Consider the following 15,386-nt stretch of genomic DNA (forward strand, 5'->3'; position numbering starts at 1 on the left):
TTCACGGTGGGTTTTTCATAGATGGCTTTGATGATATCAAGGTGTGTACCCTTTATCCCTACATTTTGAAGAGTTTTGATCAGGAAAGGAAGCTGTACTTTGTCAAATGCTTTTTCAGCATCTATTGAGAGTATCATATGGTTCTTGTTCTTTCCTTAATTAATGTATTGTATCATATTGATTGATTTGTGGATGTTGAACCAACCTTGCAGCCCTGGTATAAATCCCACTTGGTCATGATGAATAAATCTTTTAATGTACTGTTGGATCCTATTGACTAGTATTTTGTGAGAATTTTGCATCTGTGTTCATCACGGATATTGGTTTGTAATTCTCTTTTTTGATGGGATCCTTGTCTGGTTTTGAGATCAAAGTAATGCTGGCCTCATAAAATGAGTTTGGAAGTGTTTCTTCCATTTCTATTTTTTGGAATAGTTTCAGGAGACTAGGTATTAATTCTTCTTTAAATGTTTAGTAGAATTCCCCTGGGAAGCCATGTGGCCCTCAGCTCTTGTTTGTTTGGAGATTTTTGATGACTACTTCAATCTCCTTACTGGTTATGGGTCTGTTCAGGTTTTCTATGTATCTGGTTCAGTTGTGGTAGTTTATATGTCTCTTGGAATGCATCCATTTCTTCCAGATTTTCCCAAATTGGCTGGCATATAGTTGCTCAAAATATGTTTTTAAAATTGTTTATATTTCTTTGGTGTTGTGATCTCTCCTCTTTCATTCATGATTTTATTTATTTGGGTCCTTTCTCTTTTCTTTTTGATAAGCCTGGCCAGGGGATTATCATCATATTAATTCTTTCAAAGAACCAGCTCCTAGTTTCATTGATTCATTCTTTTTTTTTTTGGTTTCTATTTCATTAATTTCTGCTCTGATCTTTATGATTTGTCTTCTCCTGCTGGTTAAGCTTTCTTTGTTGTTCTTTCTCCAGTTCCCTTAGGTTTAGGGTTAGGTTGTGAATTTGAGACCTTTCTTGTTTCTTTAGAAAGGCTGTATTGCTATATATTTTCCTCTCAGGACTGCCTTTGCTGTGTCCCACAGATTTTGAACAGTTGTGTTTTCATTATCATTTGTTTCCATGAATTTTTCAATTCATCCTTAATTTCCTGGTTGACCCACTCATTCTTTAGAAGGATGCTCTTTAGTCTCCAGGTATTAGGTTCTTTCCAGCTTTCCTCTTGTGATTGAGTTCTAACTTCAGAGCATTGTGGTCTGAAAATATGCAGGAAATGATCCCAATATTTTGATACCAGTTGAGACCTGATTTGTGCTCCAGGATGTGATCTATTCTGGAGAATGTTCCATGTGCACTTGAGAAGAATGTGTATTCTGTAGCTTTGGGATGGAATGTTCTGAATATATCTGTAATGTCCATCTGTCCCAGTGTGTCATTTAAGACCTTTATTTCCTTGTTGATCTTTTGCTTGGATGATCTGTCCATTTCAGTGAGGGGGGGTGTTAAAGTCCCCTACTAATTATTGTATTATTGTCAATGTGTTTCTTTGATTTTGTTATTAATTGACTTATATTATTGGCTGCTCCCAAGTTAGGGGCATAGATATTTAAAATTGTTAGATCTTCTTGTGGACAGACTCTTTGATTATGATATAGTGTCCTTCCTCATCTCTTATTAGTCTTTGGCTTAAAAATCTATTGATCTGATATAAGGATTGCCACCCCAGCTTTCATTTGATGTCCATTAGTGTGGTAAATTGTTTTCCACCCCCTCACTTTAAATCTGGAGGTGTCCGTGGGTCTAAAATGAGTTTCTTGTAGACAGCATATTGATGGGTTTTGTTTCTTTTATCCATTCTGATATCCTGTGTCTTTTGATTGGGGCATTTAGCCCATTTACATTCAGGGTAACTATTGAGACGTATGAATTTAGTGCCATTGTATTGCCTGTAAGGTGGCTATTACTGTATATTGTCTTTGTTCCTTTCTGTTCTACTACTTTTAGGCTCTCTCTTTGCTTAGAGGACCCCTTTCAGTATTTCCTGTAGAGTTGGTTTGGTGTTTATAAATTCTTTTAGTTTTTGTTTGTCCTGGAAGTTTTTATCTCTCCTTCTATTTTCAATGATAGCCTAGCTGGATATAGCATTTTTGGCTCCATGTTTTTCCTCATTTAGTGCTCTGAATATATCATGCCTGTTCTTTCTGGCTTGCCAGGTCTCTGTGGATAAATCTGCTGCCAATCTAATATTTTTACCATTGTATGTTACAGACTTCTTGTTCCTAGCTGCTTTCAGGATTTTCTCTTTGTCATTAAGACTTGTAAATTTTATTAATAGATGACAGGGTATGGACCTATTCTTATTGATTTTGAGGGGGGTTCTCTGCACCTCTTGGTTTTTGATGCTTGTTCCCTTTGCCATATTAGGGAAATTCTCTACAATAATTCTCTACAATATATCTTCCTCCCTTTCTCTTTCTTCTTCTTCTGGAATCCCAATTATGCTAATGTTGTTTCATCTTATGGTATCACTTGTCTCTCAAATTCTCCCCTCATTATCCAGTAGTTTTTTGTCTCTCTTTTGCTCAACTTCTTTATTCTCTGTCATTTGGTCTTCTATATCACTAATTCTCTCTTCTGCCTCATTTAACCAAGCAGTAAGAGCCTCCATTTTAATTATACCTCATTAACAGTTTTTTTTTAATTTCAACTTGGCTAGATTTTAGTTCTTTTATTTCTCTAGAAAGGGCTTTTATTTCTCCAGACAGGGTTTCTCTAATATCCTCCACGCCTTTTTCAAGCCCAGCTAGCACCTTGAGAATTGTCATTCTGAAGTCTAGATCTGACATATTACCAATGTCCATATTGATTAATTCCCTAGCTGTCAGTACTGCCTCTTGTTCTTTTTTCTGTGTACTGAGTTCTTCCACCTCGTCATTTTATCCAGATAAGAATATATGAATGAGAGAATAAAATACTAAAAGGGTGGCAAAGACCCCAGGAAAATGTGCTTTAACCAAATCAGAAGGGACCCCAAATCATGGAGGGAAGAATGGGTTTAAAAAGAAATTCAGAAAGGGGCACCTGGGTGGTTCAGTGGGTTGAGCCTCTGCCTTTGGCTAGGGTCATGATCTCAGGGTCCTGGGATCAAGCCCCATGTCGAGCTCTCTGCTCAGCGGGGAGCCGGCTTCCCCCCTCCCTCTCTTTCTGCCTGCCTCTCTGCCTGCTTGTGATCTCTCTCTGTCAAATAAATTAAAAAAAAAAAAAGAAAGAAAATATATATATTAGATTGGTGAATAGAACAGTGTCACCCATTTAATTTTGGGAGTATTTTGGTATCTTACAAGAAACTAGCTCCCCCAAATTTTCAAGAATGACGGAATAAAAATACACACACACACACACACACACAATAAGGGTTAACACGATGAAGGGATGGAATATGAATATAAGGATGAAATTTTAAAAAAATTTCTAAAAATAGAGTTGATAAGATAAGTTGGTTGGAAGAATAAAGAAAAAGAAATTGGAGAGAATTTTCTCAAGCTGGAGACTAGAACAAAGACCTGTGCTAGATTTATGGTATATTTTGATCTATTAGAAGAAGTTGTATCCCAAATTATTTTAGAAGAAAAAACCCTATGTGAATACAAAAAATCAAGTTAGATTCAATGAAGGATAAAATATGACTATAATAATGAAGTTTCAAAAAAGATTTTTTTTCATGAAAAGTATTGTTAAGATAAACTAGTTAAAAATGTTAAAAGCGGAAAGAGTAAAAGTTAAAAAAAATTTAGCTTAAGAAAAAAATAAAATTAAAAAAATTAATTAACTTTGCAAGACTAAAGAATCATGGGGAGAAAGCCATGAATTCCATGCTTTGCTTTCTCCTCCTCTGGAATTATGCTGTTCTCCTTGGTAAGGGAACTTGGTTTTGGCTGGATTTCTTGCTGATCTTCTGGCATGTTGTAGTGATTCTCAAGTGTCTTTGCCCCAGGCAGAATTGCACAGCCCTTACCAGGGGCCGGGCTACATATTCTGCTTGGGTTCGCTTTCGGGAGTTTTTGTTCCCTGAATGCTTTCTGTAGAGTTCTGGAGGATGGAATGAAAATGGCGGCCTCCCCATCTCCGGCCCAGAGAAGCCGAGAGCTTGGGGTCCCACTCCTCAGTGAGCCCTCGGAGAAAAGTGCTCAATCACTCCCGTCTCCCTGGCCTCTGGCTGTGCTCTGAGCTCACCCAGCCTGTAACCAAGCATCTCTGTCTCTGGCACACAGCCCTGCCTGGAGTCTGCAGATCCAGTAGATCCCTGCACTCTTCCAGAGGGAGTCTCCCCAGATCTTGTGGGGTCCCTGTTCATAAAGCAGTGGTCTGACTGTCCCACGGGTCATGGTTTAAGGTAACCCTGAGTTGAGAGCTCACTCCTTGGCTCCATCTCTGTAGCCAGCTTCCCAGCTCTAATACCTGTGAGTTCAGAGACACTCAGACACCCCCAGTCCTTCTGTGACTCCGCGGGACCTGAGACCATGCTGTCCCCACATGGGCTTCTCCCTGGCTTAGCCTCTGGAGTGATGTCTCTCCACGGAGCAGCCTTTTAAAAGTTCTGATTTTGTGCTCCATTGCTCCACTGCTTGCCAGGAGCCAGCCCCTCCCCCCGTGGTCTATCTGCCCATCACTTTGGATTTACTTCTCCGCAGGTCCTACCTTTCAGAAAGTGGTCAATTTTCTGTTTCTAGAATTGCTGCTCTTCTTCTCTTCGATCTCCTTTTGAGTTTGTAGGTGTTCAGAATGGTTTGATAAACTAGCTGATCTCCTGCTACCTGATATCATCTCAGTCTGCTACTTCTCCAGCATCTTAACTCCTCCCTCAATGTTTTTTTTTTTTTTTTTTTAAATCCATTCTGATATCCCGTGACTTTTGATTGGGACATTTAGACCATTGACTTCAGGGTATGAAGGTATGAAGTTAGTGCCATTGTATTGCCTGTATAAGGTGACTATTACTGTATATTGTCTCTTTCTGGTTCCTTTCTGGTCTACTACTTTCAGGCTTTCTCTTTGTTTCGAGGACCCCTTTCAACATTTTCTGTCAGTCTGGCTTGGTGTTTGAAAATTCTTTTAATTCTTGTTTTTCCTGGAAGATTTTTCTCTCTCCCTCTATTTTCAATGATAGCCTAGCTGGATATAGTATTCTTGGCTGCCTATTTTTCTCGTTTAATGCTCGGAATATATCATAGCCAGTTCTTTCTGGCCTGTTAGGTCTCTGTGGATAAATCTGCTGCCAGTCTAATATTTCTACCATTATATATTACAGAGTTCTTGACCTGAGCTGCTTTTGGGATTTTCCCTTCGTCACTTAAGTTTTACTACTAGATGATGGGGTTCTTATTGATTTTGAGGGGTGTTCTTGCGCCTTCTGGATTTTGATGCTTGTTCTCCTTGCCGTATTAGGGAAATTCTCTGCTATAATTTTCTTCTTCTGAGATCCCAATTATTCTAATATTGATTTGTCTTATGTTATCACTTATCTCTCAAATTCTCCCCTCATCGTCCAGCAGTTGTTTGTCTCTCTTTTGCCCAGCTTCTTTTTCTCTGTCATTTGGTTTTCTATATCACTAATTCTCTCTTCTGCCTCATTTATCTGAGCAGTAAGAGCCTCCATTTTTGATTGCACCTCATTAATAGCTTTTTAAATTTCAACTTGGCTAGATTGTAGTTCTTTTATTTCTCTAGAAAGGGCTTTTATTTCTCCAGACAGGATTTCTCTAATATCCTCCACGCATTTTTCAACCCCAGCTAGCACCTTGAGCATCATCATTCTGACGTCTAGACCTGACATATTACCAATGTCCATATTGATTAATTCACTAGATGTCAGTACTGGCTCTTGTTCTTTTTTTGTGTGTGGTGAGTTTTTCCACCTCGTCATTTTATCCAGATAAGAATATATGAATGAAAGAATAAAATACTAAAAGGGTGGCAAAACCCCAGAAAAAATGTATGCTAACCAAATAGGAAGAGACCCCAAACTGGGGGGAGAAAAAAGGGGGTAAAAAGAAATTAAAAAATTATATATATATCTATATAGAGATATATATATAACTGATGAATAGAACAGAGCCACCCACCTGATTTTGGGTGTATTTTGGTCTCTTAGAAGAAACTACCCCCCCCAAATTTTAAAGCAAGAAAAACTTATATATATATACAAAAATAAGGATAAATATGAGGAAGGAATGGAATATGAGTGTAAAGATTAAAAAAGAGTTCTAAAAAAGGAATTGATAAGTTGATTGGAAAAAGAAAGCAGAAAAAAAAAAAACCCAGAAAAAAAAGGGAGAGCATGTGCTCAGGCTGGAGAGTAGAGCAAAGCCATGTGGCAGATTTAGGGTATATTTTGATCTATTAGAAGAAATTGTGTCCCAAAATTTTTAGAAAAAAAAAAAAAAAAAAGAAGAACCCTGTATGTATACAAAAAATAAGGTTAAATACAATGATGGATAAAATATGACTATGATAATGAAGGTTTAAAAAGATTTTTTTAAAGAAATGTATTGTTAGGATAAACTAGTTAAAAACCATTAAATGATGAGAGAGGAAAAGTTAAAAAAATTAGCAGAAGAAAAAAATAAAATTAAAAAAATTAATTTCACTTTGCAAGACAAAAGAATCATGGGGAGAAAGCCATGAATTCCATGTTTTGCTTTTCCCTCCTCTGGATTTCTGTTCTCCTTGATCAGTGAGCTTGGTCTTGGCTGGACGTTCTTGCTGATCTCCTGGGGGCCAGTTGTAGTGACTCTCAAATGTCTTTGCCCTAGGCAGAATTGCACCACCCTTGCCAGGGGACAGGCCAGGAAATCTGCTCAAGTTTGCTCTCAGGAGTTTTTGTTCCCTGAATACTTTCCATAGAGCTTTGGAGGATGGGAATGAAAATGATGACCTCCCAATCTCTGGCTCCTTAGGAACTGAGGGCTCAGGGTCCTGCTCCTCAGTGAGACTCAGAGATAAGGGGTCAATCACTCCTGTCTCCGTGGTCTCCAGCTGCACTCTGGGCTCACCCGGCCCGTGACTGTTTCTGTCTCTGACGCACACCCCCATTTGGAGTTTCCAAAACCAGCGGATTCCTGCCCCCAGAGGGGGAAGGTGAATCTCCCTGGATCTGCCACTTGTGGGGTCCCTGCTCTAAAAGAAGTGGTTTGACTGTGCTGCAGATCACAGTTTTAAGTAACCCTGAGCTGAGAGCTCACCTCTTGGCTCTGTCTCTGTGGTCTTCTTCCCCACTCTGATACCTGGGAGCAACACTACACTCAGACACCCCAAATTCTTCTGTGACCCCGTGGGACCTGAGAACATGATGTCCTTGTGAGGGATCCACCCCTGCTTAGCCTCTGTAGTGATGTCTCTTAGTGGAGCAGACTTCTAAAAGTTTGGATTTTATGCTGTGCTGCTCCACTGCTTACCAGGAGCTGGCCCCTCCCCACCGTAGTCTATCTCCCTATCGCTTTGGATTCACTTCTCCGCACAACCTACCTTTCAGAAAGTGGTCAATTTTCTGTTCTTAGAATTGCTGCTCTTCTCTTCACTCTCCTATTGGGTTTGTAGGTATTTGGAATGGTTTGGTAACTATCTAGCTGAACTCCTGTGACCTGATGTCATTTCAGTTCACTACTCCTCTGTCATCTTCGAGTTTATCCTTCTTATGGTTTGTTGAACTCCCTGGATGTGTGGATTTATGGTTTTCATCATGTGGGAAGTTTTCAGACATTAGTGTTTCAAATATTTTTTCTCTTTCATTCTCTCTCTGTTCTTCTGGTACTGATTATATGTGTTTTGGTTTACTTAATAGTGTCTCAAATTTCTCTGATGCTCTGTTCATTTTTCTTCATTCTTTTTTCTGTCTGTCCTATGGATTATGTAATTTCTATTGATGATTTTTGAGTTCTCTACTTCTTTCCTCTGCCAGTTCAAATTTCCTATTTAGCCTGTCTAGTGAATCTTAACATTTCAGTTAATTCATTTTTCAACTCCAGAATTTCCATTTGGTTCTTTTCATAACTGCTATCTCTTCATCAATTTTTTATCAATTACATTAATTGATGTAACATTGTCATCATAGTCTACTACTGAAATCCTGGTTTCCTTTAGTTCTTGAAACATATTCATAATGGCTTTGTTGAAGTTTGTCTGACAAGTCTGATATGTGGTCACTCTTCCAGGAAGTTCTGTTGTCTTTCTTCTGGTATGATGGTCACACTTTCCTGTTTATTTTGTATGTCTCATTTTTTTTTTAAACAGAATATTTTAGATCACATATTATAGCAAATTTGGGTATTGGTTTCATCTCTCCCCTCCTCTGTGGCTTGTTGTTATTAGCTTGTTTCCTTGTTTAGGGACTGGTTAGATTTCTTTAGGGAAGTCTGTGTTAGATTACTTTAGTGAAGTCTCTTTCCACCTCTTCCCTCAACCCTGCTAAACACGCACAGTGAAGCCTCTGATGTTGTTCCTCAGGGGTTCATCCTTGGATATGTTCACAGTCACTCTGGGAGGACAGCGGTTTTGGTGTGGTTCTCTGTCTGGTTATGTGCCCACATCCATCTGTGTAGCTCCACTAACTGCTGGTTGCTTGCTCTATTGTTTGTAATGATGCTCTGGGCAGTAAGTTGCTTCACACTAATCCAATCAAATTCAGGATCCTTTGGAGGGACAGTTTCTGACATCAGTTTTTGAGGTTTATTCAGACTCAAGGAAAGCTCTTCCACTTGTCTCTTTGCTTATTTTTCTCCAACGGCTCTTTGGTTCACTGTTTTGCCTATATCTTTCATAAAATTAGCAATCTCCTCCCAATTGTCTTTCACCAAAACTTCTACTGTTTTTTTTTTGAAAGCATGCTTAGGCTTGAACTTCATATTCTGTTGCAAATGAAGTTGGTCCCTTTGGGGAAAGATCTTGAGCTTTCTGTTCAATGGCCTGCTTTTTCTCCCTGCCAAAATTTCTGAGCCACAGCTCTGGTGCTGAGGGAATGAGCAATACCTCACTTCTCCCTAAGTGTAACCCCTGCTTAAAGGACTTGAACTCGGTGAATGTGGGAGCAGTAGCCCAGGTGTCCTTGGCTTGTCTCCCTTGGCGTGGTATCTCTGCCCTATGAGCTGAGGCAAGGGCAGTTGGGACCTCAGTGTTCTACTGTATCAAAGGTAGAGACTTTGTCCCCTGAGTGGGAGTGAGTGGAAGAATGGAGTCCCCTCCTCTTGACTGCACTTTCCCAGAAGTTTGCCTCAGCAAAGTTAGGGGTGGCGTGAGAAATGTTAATGTCTTGTCCCTCCCAGGAAAATGGCCTTAAGTGGTAAGCCAAGGGACTTCAGAACGTTTTATTCAAGACTGTACTATTCTGGAGCAGAGTTTCCATCTCACTGAGCTGGAACTAAGGAGGGAGGCTATGGATGTTGGTTCAAATACCACAGGCTCTTGCAGTTTTATGGAGTTTTAGTAAATATTCTTGAATAAATGTTTCCTCACATTTGCTGTATGCCCATAGGACCATTTCCATTTATTTGGTATGCCCCTAGGGTTAAGCATTTCATTTCATTTATTAACTTGTTTGTTTATTTTTAAATTTTATTTTTTCAGTGTTCCAAGATTCATTGTTTATGCATCACACCCAGTGCTCCATGCAATATTGTCTGCCTTAATACCCACCACCAGGTTCACTTAACCCCCTACTTCCCTCCCCTCCAAAACCCTCAATCTGTTTCTTTGAGTCCACAGTCTCTAGAGAGGTTAAGCATATTTAAACAGTTACTTTGAAATAATTTCATTAGTTTTGCTGAGGAGTGACTCTGAGTTGCATACTGTCATGCCAGAAGTGGAAACAGGAAAGGGAAACTTTGATCCAATATAGATCAGCATTGTCTTTAGCAGAGTGCTTTAGGTGTCTATGGTTGCTAATGGAAGGCCCAAGATCTATTTGTAAAATAATAATAATAATAATTAATAATAATTTCTTAGGCAAGTATTCCAGAAGCAAGACCAACACGGAAATTTCTGTAGGTGGTTTGTTGAGGGAGTTCTCTTAGAACCAAGCATTTAGAGAAGTTGTGACACAGGGATACATAAGTACCCAGGCATCTCTTGGGGGAGGTGGCACGGGCCTATAGCAACCAATACTCATTGCATCTAGGGATGGATACTCTGTCCTCATAAGGAGATTAGAAGTGGAGTTCAACAGGTCAAGAGTTCAAGAAGTAAAGAAGAGACAAATGAAAGGAGAATAAAAGAAAGAAAATAGAGAAAAGAATAAAAAAAAGCAAAAAGCAGGGGAGGACATGGGACTGCCAGGGTAGGACTAGCAATGTTCCCAGTGGTCATTCAGGAATACAAAGGTACTTGGCTTTGGCTTAAGCCTTCTGAGGTCAGCCTTGTCAGAGCCCAACAATGTTGCCATCTCTTAGTTAATGTCATCCAAGGTATGGAATTTGGGGAGCATTGTCCAGGGACCCATTTCCTACTCAATATGCTTAAATTATTTGGTTTAGCAAGGAGCAGAGCTATTTCCCTAAAGCAAGAGTCCCTCACAGCAAATATTTTCCTTGAGGTTAATTGGCAACAGAGAGACTTCACGTGGTACTACCTGCCCCCGAAGTCCCTTTATGGTTCAAGTGCTACATAGTTAGGTACTATATGAACATCAACTCAAATAGCACACGTAAGTAACCTCTTCAGAAGGAGCTATATTTTTGTAAATAGAGTATGCATGCCCCTGGACTCTCTTTGATAAGTGACAGTGTGATATTCTTAAGAACAAAGTGGAGGAGGATTTGCATAATGAACCTACTCATTGTTAGGTGTGATAAAAGCTTTCTTTTTTCACTGAAGATGCTTAATGAAGTAGATTATAGAGGCTATTTCAAAACCTTCTCTTTATGGTTAGGTTAAAGAGAAATTCCCACCCAGTAAGAAATTCCACTGTAATGTTAAGTTAGGTACCTAACTAAACCCCATATATTCCAGGAAACATGGAATGGGGAGCTAGAAATCACTTTTTTTTTTTTTTAAATCACTCATTAATTTAAAATACATTAACAGATAAATAACCCTCTCAACAGCACTCATGACTCCAAATGGTGTGCCATTCCAACACCACAGACATAATTAAAAGTGGCGATTTTATCCCCAAACCATACCTCTCCTATTCTCCTAAAGCAGAAGTTATAATTTCAGACCCAGAGAAACCAGTGCAATCTGACAAGTCAATAACTTCAACAACAAAATGATGAAGACCTCAGTGACATACGTATTTTGGGGGAAGTTATAAAAAAGACATTTGGGAGAAATTTAGTTATATTTAAATGGACTTCTTTCTAAAGTTTCCTCTAACGTCTTCTTTTTCAATGCCAGCCAAGATTGGTAGTGTAATTGAATCAGATTTTTAATCTCTTGGGTTTCACATTGTTTAAATTTGTCATGCCAGAATATTTGCTTAGCAGATGGTATTTCAATTTTTTTTAACGTTTCTTACAGCAGTTTCTAGGAGAATTTAAAATAAAATTGCTCTTAGGAAATGATTCTTTATCTCTTCTCATTGGAAATAAATTCAGAACTCACAGCTGGATTAAGCAGAACACGTGAAGCAATGGAAATAATGACTGGTATCTGTTGCTAGATGACCAATACTGATGTTTAATTCCTTACAAAATCAGACTGATCTGTAATTCACTATTATTTTTGTTATCATTTTAATTTTATGATGCAACAATAGAACAGCACTTTAAGACAATGACAATGTATTAAAACAATAATCTACACATCAGTTTTTAGTATTTCTCTGTTTTCTCTCAGATGTATTCCATTTGCACTGGATTTTTATCTTTGATGGTCCTCTGTTCCCCTCAATGCATAACTTCAAAGTCAACTGCAAATGGAGGGGATAAGACTGTCTCCATGCTTTCAATCTTATCTCTCCTCTTGCTAACTAACCCTTGAGATTTTGTCCTTTTAAGTCAATTCTAAAAGTGTAAGTGGTTGATAATAGCTTAATATTTGTTAAAATCAACAAAGTCATTAAACATCTACTATGTCCTGGATGGAGTATATGCTTATGTTTTATGTTATCTACACACACACACACACACACACACACACACACCAGGTAGTCCCTTTCCATGGAAGACTGAGATGTAACAAAGACCCTGTGATTTTGAATAAATCAAATACTATCATTCTGATGACAGTATGTTTTTGGATAGGAAACATAATAGACATTATATAATACTTTTTTTCAAAGTCAACTGACACTGATGAATCAATAAATATGCAATTATTGCCTTACAGAGAACTGAAAAGGGATAGATCCCATTGTAGACAAAGTATTCACAGAGGGGACAGAAACCCAGGATTAGAAAACAGATTGATTATGGGTGGGTATTCATTCTAAGCAGGGATACTTTACAGGATTCTTTTAAAGTGTAAACTCTGATTTAAGCATTATTTTTAACAAGATTTTTAAAAATTCAGTTTGTACACTAGCCTTAGGGGTATACCTGTTACTGTTACAGCTACATAGATTTTAAAATAGATTTAGAAGCATTGGGTAGAGAAGAAGAAAGCAGAGGTAACTAATATTTATTTACTATTTAATTTTTTTCAGGTTTTTTTTGCTAAATGTTCTCTATCCCATTCAGTATCAGAACAGTTTTTGAAGTGAGTGCTCCTATCCTTATTTTGTGGATTAGGAACAGAGTCCCACATATTACTGTGATTATGCAGCTAACAATAACTGGAAAGAAGTTTACAGTCCAGTTCCATTGGACTCCAAAGTGCAAGCTTCCTTTTTTTTTTTTTAAACCATTTTATAAACCATTAAAAAAAAAAAAAAAACCAAACCAAAAAACCCCCTTGATTTTGAAAGGATGTAGTAAGTATTTTTTGAGTACAAAGACCCAGACTGTTACACTCCAACTACATGTAAAATAACTTTTCTAGTTAGCTAGCTTTAAGCCCTTGCAAATTGTGGGTTTAGCCTCTTGAAAAATACTGAAAATTTACCATGCATGAAGAAAACAATACATTGGACCAATTATAGCCTACTGGCATATTAAACGCTCAGTTTTTATGAGTAAGCCATGCCAAATATAGGATCATTTTAGCTGTTGAAATCTGTCTTTATGTAAATAGATATCTGCTCTCATTGGTGCCATCCCCAGCAATACAGATGGGCTATTTGCTGCCTGGTGCCAGTCTGTAGAAAGACCTCAGAGTACCACAGACTGGTCTGCTGTTTGAGTTGGAACTGAACCAACCAGCATATGATGACTCCAGTCATCTCTTATGACAGTCCATTCTCTCCATTAGCATTTATTTTTGCTCTGGGGATTCAGCCCTCACACAAAGGGTGGGTCCCTGACAGCATCTGGTTTCTCCTTTCCATGTCGCCAGCTTTGGGTATTTTAGTAATTGCAGTGCAAGCTGGCATAATTTACAAGTTTTAACTACTCTTCAATGCTATCAGTGTCCATAACTCTTTGTTCCTTCTTTATCAAGAGATCCCAGGATTAAAAATCTTTAGGTCATTATGATGTTGTAGTTTCTCTCATACTTGGTACAGAGTAAGCCCTGCCAATCTCTCAGAATGTGATAAAAACTGCTGTGTGATGAAGTATTTCTTTTGTATGATTTTATTCTACGGTGTCTTTCCTTTAATCCACCCTGCATTCCTGGAACTCCCTCTATTGCTTCTCTCTAACTGGCAATTCTTTTTTCTTTTTTTTTAAGATTTTATTTATTTGACAGACAGAGATCACAAGTAGGCAGAAAGGCAGGCAGGGGGTGGGGAAGCAGGCTCCCTGCTGAGCAGAGAGCCCATGCAGGGCTCAATTTCAGGACCCTGAGATCATGACCTGAGCCAAAAGCAGAGGCTTAACCCACTGAGCCACCCAGGTGCCCCGTGATTCTTTTTCAAAGTAATAGATGTCACATCAGTGCCACTTCAGAGTTTGCATACGTCCATATTCAAGTAATGCTCCTTGTTCCCCTTTTACCACAATGTGAATATGGACCACGGGTTTAGTCAGGCAACTAAGGAAACTAGCCTCTGAAATGACCAGTTTATCCTTTCCCCACCTGCTCTACTTCCAGGGAAAAGCCTGGAAAAATTCTCATGAGACTTTATGAAAGTTCTGAAATGGAACAGGCATGACATGACTTACTGTGAATGAATCCTACACATTAAAGAAAAGCAGCAGAGCATCCAGGGCCATCCTGGTGTGGCAGCAGGACAGAGCCCTGCCTCAGAGCCTGTGGAATCTGGAAGCCCTGGGAGACACAGAGGATGACAGAACTTTGGGAGACACCTCAGATCCTAGCACATATGCTGCCCTCTCTCATGTAAGCAACTGTATTCTGGGTGGTGAGCAGTCACTAGGATGTATCTATTCCTTGTGTGACTCCTTTGTTCATTCAACAAATATTTATTACTTGCCCGCTGTGTGCCCGGAGCTAGGCATACAGCTTAGACTCTTTTTCTTGGCATCATGGTGGTCTTTCCCCTTCTCTCTCCACCCGTCAGCATGGTAGCATTAAATGTTTGCCAAGCATTTGTGTTGTGCTCAGCACTGTGGTGGTTATTGACATACGTATCTCTCATCAACATCTTACTCTTGAATGGTAAATGCTAATATTCCCATTTTATAACTGAAGAAACTGAGACTCAGAAAAAAACTAGTTGATCTTTCAAAGTCCAAGATGGAGCTCGGATGCTGTGGACCCCAGTTCTGTTGGGCGCCAATTCAGCTATGTTACACGTTATTTCTCCTTAGGTGGTGGAAAACCCTCCTGAAGAGAGAATTAAAGTGCCCGACATGTCAAACCAACAGCTTCCCACAGCGCTTTGGAGCACTTCCAGCTGTTGTCCAAGCAGGGCTAAGGTTGGGCTTCTTTCCCTCTCCAGGATTTTAGTGACAAAAGGTTCTTTTTCTCTTGTGTCTCTTGACAAATGCTATCCAGTTGTCTAGAAGCAGATTCAACTTTTTTTTTCTCTTTGTAGTTTTTTTCACCTATGTGAGAAAATTTGCTCTCACTTGTCTTTCCTTTCCCTAAAATGCACTTAACCTTCTTTAATATGAGGTTTAAGTTTTTCTGTGTCATTGCCTAGATCCATGGAATGCCTTTTTTCCCTGTTCAATGTGCATGCATTTAATTATCAATTTTCCTAGAAATTTCCACATGGTTGAGTCAAGTCTGGCCTTTTCACTTAAGAGCAATTAATATTGGGCAAGTTACCTAACTGAGTATGGCCCTCAATTTCCTCATTTTTAAAAGGCAATAGTGCCTAGCTCATAGGATTGTTGTAAGACCAAATAAAAAATACAATACTTTGTACGGTGACTAGAAATTAAGATAGTAACAGATGTTAACTCATCATTATTGAGATTTAGTA

The sequence above is a fragment of the Mustela erminea genome, chromosome 10, assembly GCF_009829155.1.
Source record: "Mustela erminea isolate mMusErm1 chromosome 10, mMusErm1.Pri, whole genome shotgun sequence".
Lineage (NCBI taxonomy): Eukaryota > Metazoa > Chordata > Mammalia > Carnivora > Mustelidae > Mustela > Mustela erminea.